Source organism: Macadamia integrifolia, chromosome 1 (genome assembly GCF_013358625.1).
Source record: "Macadamia integrifolia cultivar HAES 741 chromosome 1, SCU_Mint_v3, whole genome shotgun sequence".
In the NCBI taxonomy this organism is placed as follows: domain Eukaryota; kingdom Viridiplantae; phylum Streptophyta; class Magnoliopsida; order Proteales; family Proteaceae; genus Macadamia; species Macadamia integrifolia.
In genome coordinates this window covers 25587424-25593112 of record NC_056557.1, presented here as the reverse complement: position 1 = coordinate 25593112, position 5689 = coordinate 25587424, and the positions used below count along the sequence as shown (strand labels likewise).

The 5689-nt window shown below is 35.5% G+C and overlaps 1 pseudogene; it reads right to left on the bottom strand.

Moving 5' to 3' along the window:
• Positions 1-2036: 2036 nt before the first annotated feature.
• On the bottom strand, positions 2037-4945 carry LOC122072410 (annotated as a pseudogene).
• Between the last annotated feature and the right edge of the window lie 744 nt (positions 4946-5689).

The window sequence follows — 5689 nt, the reverse complement described above, 5'->3', positions numbered from 1 at the left end:
GAACTACTTCTTAAAGGCCAAAGACTCAAATTATGAATAAACTCCATGTATGCATTTCATTCAGTAGTGTAAGCTTATATAGATGAGCATGGAACAACCTTCCAAGCATAAAAAATTTTTAAGAATGAAATTGGAAAAAAAAAAAAACTTGGGGAAGACAAACAATTATCCAATAGGAAAGCACCTTGGGGACATTTTTTACATCTTGAAGAGCCTAAAAATATAATGGATGAAGTGCCCAAGAAATTTTAGAACCGAATTTGAATGGAAGTTGGATTGAAAATATGAATTCTGGATTTCTATGTATCTACAGTCAGCCCAAACACACATTACCAAAACGACCATAACGTTTTCTTGAAAATGGAAAATGAGGCACCGTTTTTTTTTTTTTTGGAAATTAGATTTCTAAACCTTTTCATCTATATATGGGACAACTTTTAATTCCTTCTGAAGTTACCCTAAAATCTTGGACTGCAACTTTTATTTCGAGCTTATATCCTTTGGCTTAAACTTGTGGATTTATTGGACTGGGTTGTTGGCCCATTTGAAAATGCTTTCTGCATTAAACCTTCATTAATGGTTAATGGAAGCATGGAACTATAGGTACAATGAATTTTATTTATCTTAAAATGTAGGAGGCACCGTTTATCGAACACCAGCCTTAATGCATTTAAAGTGGTTTTATGTTTGTTTGAAAAACTTTTTCAATAAAAAAAAAAAAAATACTATGATATCAATAAGGTTATTGGTTCATTTAAAGCAAATGAAAAGTCATTGTGAATGTTGCTTTGTTGAAATTGTTTTCACATGGGTTTGAAATCTGATTTCAAATCAACTATTTAATTAATAAATAAAACTAACCAAACTCTTTGGGGTGCGAATTGGAAGCTGAAAGCATTTCTCAACACACGTTTTGGCTTGGGAGATGGTGATGGATCCAAATATGGGTCTACTAAATAATCATCTATTAAATCATTCTAAAGTAATGACGGTGGTGGACCTATATATAAACAAAGTGTTTGCTTTAGTACCTTAGCTCACCCAAGTACTTATATGCCCATGGTTGATATGTTTTAAGGACTTTAATTCTTTTTTTTATTAAAATATTTTGTTATGTAGGATCATATTGCTTTAAAGAGTTAAGGAGGTTAGCCTATTGGACCTAAGGTCTAATCCTTGACAAACCCAAAGGTGTAGCACATGGTTCTAAAGTAGAGATTGAACCTAAGTGATTTGACTCAACAGTTGAACCAAGTCAGAGCCCTTATAATTAATATTAGTGTTCTTAAAATCTTTCTAATTAATGCTTTGTGAATTAGAGTCATTTTTTTTTTTTTCACATGAAATGTGAAATCCTAATAAGTTAATTAATTTATTATATATTCATGTAATTCTTATTCCATGCCTAATATTGAAGAACCATATCATTCTATGTGTTGTGGTTATGAGATTGGAATTACATCATGTGAATGGTAAAATTATTTATTATTACATGAGATATAATGAATGTGATATCTTATTCCATGTCTGATATCTTTGATTTCAAACCAAATGGTAAGTTGACATCTTCAAGGGGGGTTTCTTCAAACAAAGGATTGTATAGATTTATGTTGTTTTTCAATTTATGATAAAAGTTAAAAAAAAAAAAATGGTGAAAGTTCTTGTACGATGATGATTAAAAAAGAAATGAAGGTTCACATGGATATGATGAAGACAGAGATTATATATGTTAGTTGCATCACTTGATACATAAGATGTATGACATCATATTGCATATATTAATTAAATAATTAATTTAGTGGGAGTAGTTGAGGGTTGTTACTCCCACGGCTCTTGCCATCCCATAACCACATTTTTAGTTTCCTTTTATCATTGCTATCTTTTATACATATGATTTATGCATGAGATATTTACATATATGCTTTTACATTACCCATAAGTCATTGAGGTTCTTATTGCCGCTGTATGATTTGCTAAACCATTCACAACTAAATTTGCTTCCCAAAAATTATGAGTAATTCTCCATGAGATTCCAACTAAATAGCTTTTGTAGTGGAGCCATCTTTGATGGAAACACCATGGGATGTATCCATTTCTATTGCACTAATCATGGAGTCAGAATCTCCTTCCACCTAATTAACATTCAAATTCATGTTCATTGACAATTTGATTCCGTCAAAAAACGCAGCAAATTCTACCCAGAAGTTGGTAGCAATACCTTCATAAATTGCAAAGCATCGAAGAAGACTTCCCAAATGATTCTGTAAGACACCACCTACTCCCGAATGACCTAGATTGCCCATAGAACATCCGTCAAAATTAATCTTAATACATCCCTCTTCCAGGCAAGCCCAACGAACTTCAGAAATACCTTTGTGGCATTGCGAAGAACAGGAAATCTGTAACTTCCTAGGTAAGAAAAGGTCATCCATAGATCTTATGTGAATTTTAAAACAAGAAGAAAATCCTCAAACCTGCGCTGATTCCTCTACCTCCAGAGTTGATAAGGGATAATGATTGATGCTACCTGCCAAACATATTTAATTGGGACCACACTTGGCTTCCTCTTCCACTAAGAGAAAAGTTCTTGAATGGAAGGGAATCCAGACCATCTAAGATCAAAAAAATTCAAGAAGCAAATGACGTACCTACTGCAAGAAATTGCATTCAAGGAAAATATGGTTTGTAGTCTCTCCATTAGCATGCCATAAGTTACACCCAGATGCCAAAGGCACAAATCTTTTGCACACCTTCTCATCTGTTGGAAGACCTCCATGTATACGATGCCAAGCAAAAGAAGAGGCTTTAGGCGATAGGCTCTTTGCCCAGACCATATTAGCCCATTGAACAATAGTGGATTTTCAACGAATCCTTTCCAAGCCATTTTCATAGTAAAATTACCCGATTGGGAGAGAGACCACACCCTACGTACTATCCTCTGCATTGATCATAGGTAATAGGTAAGAAAAAGCTTTATTTCAAACATTCTTTATGATCAATGACTGAACTTCTGGAAAGCATCACCTTCCACCATCTAGACCGGTGCCAACAGAGATGACACAAGTTGAGGACCAATAAAAATGATTTGAGAAATAGGATCATCATCAAACATTCTTTATGATCAATGACTGAACTTCTGGAAAGCATCACCTTCCACCATCTAGACCGGTGCCAACAGAGATGACACAAGTTGAGGACCAATAAAAATGATTTGAGAAATAGGATCATCATACAACCACCTGTCCCTCCAAAAACTAATATTTCTACCATTGCCAACCAAACATCTCTCATGGAGATTCACAAAATCCCAAGCCTTCTTTATGCCTGGCAATATGGAAGAAGAGATTAGGGAAGACTTCAAAAAACCATTTCCCGTTAGAAACCAACTTGCAAGAAAGCAACGAATTGAGAGCTATCTTTCTTTACATACCAAAATAATTTAGTAACTAAAACCAGATTTAAACCCTTCAGTCTTCGAACACCAAGGCCCCCTTCCCTCTTAGGCTTACATAACACATCCTACTTTACAGTAACAGCCTTAGAGGTCTCAGTTTCACCACTCTGAATAAAATTCCTAATCCATCTCTCCATAATAGAGCCAATAGAGGCCAGCCAGAGATAGACTGAGAAATTATGAATTGGAATGCTACACATCACAGATTTAACTAGTTCAATTCTTCCTGCCATAGAGAGAATCAAACCTGTTTATTGTGGTGGTTTTACTTACTAGGTTTCTTCTCAGAAACTTACCCTCATAACTTACAGATGACGTTGGTGAGTACTATTGCGGAGAGGACATGAATATCGAACCTATTGTTGATCCATAGGAGGACATTGCTTATGGATTTGAAGAAGACAATGATTTTTATTTTTAAATGATGCAAATTTTAATTAGACTTTGATGACGTAATTAATTCAACATTACTTTAAGTTTGAAATTTGAAGTTAATAGTTGAACTTTAATTTTAGTTTAGTTAATTCTTGCTTGCACTTATGTTGTGTATGGATGCTACTTTGATTCATTATCGCCTGGAACTTAAGATCTTGTGGACCATTGATGTCCAAACACCTTAAACCGGGTTTTTTTGGGGGGGGTGAGGGAAAAGAACTGCAATTGTGATCTAAATGTATTACATTTTTGCTTGGGAGAAAAAAATATTCTGCTTACCATGTGTTATTATTATTATTATTATTATTATTTAAGAGGGAAGAAGATGGAGAAACAACTGAAGCAAATGACATTAACATGCTGGAGAAGCTTTTGGACGTAAGCTGGATATGACTTGTATCACATTCTGTACCACCCCGGGATGATGTATTCAAGAGTACTCTACTCATACTGAATGGATAAGAAACAGGCACCTTCGAATAAGGAAGAATGGGCAGTGGAGCGTCAAAGTTGAGAACATGAATAGCTCGTTCAATAGATGGTCGGAGATTGTAGTCTTGTTGAGCACACCATAGCCCAACAACAATCATGCATTCTACTTGTTTCTTGTCAGAGTCCATATCTCGACTTAGGTCAGCCGCACCCAATCGACCAAAATTATTTCACTTGGGTATGCCATCCTCTCAACCTCCTTTCTCCCATAAGCAACTTCTAAGAGAACAGTGCCAAAGCTGTAGACATCAGACCCTTTGCTTGCCTTTCCAGAAAAAACATATTCAGGTGCCATGTATCCCATGGTACCAGCTACAATAGTGGTCTGTGACCCCTTTTCATGTTCTACAAGCCTAGCCAGACCAAAATCCCCAAGTTTACCATTGAAGTTGGAATCTAAAATAACATTACTGAATTTAATATCCCTGTGGATGACACATTGCTCCCACCCTTCGTGCAAATAGTGTAATGCAGAGGCTGAGTCCAGAGCTATCTTGTACATAGACTTCCATGTCAATGATGCCATTTTTGGAATATATGAGAATCAAGGCTTCCATTAGGCATGAACTCATCATACACAAGAAGTAGCTCTTGCCGTTGGTGGCACCAACCAACAAGGTGCACAAGGTTCCTATGTCGCTATCGACTAATGATATTTGTTTGAGATTTTAAATGTAACCGCAACCGTACGGATCAGTATAGCTACGGGTCGAGCACAGGGAGAGCAATTACTTTATTTTTTTATTTCTTTTAATAATGCGAAAGTGAATCGATTAATGGTTGTGATCTAATTCTAATTACCGTCCTAAACATATGTGTCTAAAATAACGTCCTAACCATTCGTCATCTAAGAATTTAAAAACACAAGCCACGCAATTAAAATTAAATAAATAAATAACTAAAAATAAACAACCCATGCAAATTAAAAAAAAAAATAATAATAATAAATGAAGGAAAAAAATGCTGACATAAAAATAAAGTAAAAGAAAGGGGGGAAAGTTAGAGAGAGACTCACAAGTAGGTTTCTCTACTTAGCCCGAGGGATGCATCATAATATGAGCTTCCCTACTTGACCAGAGAGTCACTTTTATAAGGGTTACTCTACTTGGCTTTAGGGAAAAGGAGACAATTAAAATAAAAGCAATAAATTGATGGTTCTATGGCTAGGAGGGGCAAAGCCAACACATACACTAGCCATGAACCTTGGGGAAAGGGATAGCAATAATGTAACGACTGAAAATAAAAATCCTAAATTAAGAAAGAAAGGGTAGTCAGAAGAGGGAATGAGAGGGGGGAGAGAAGACTACT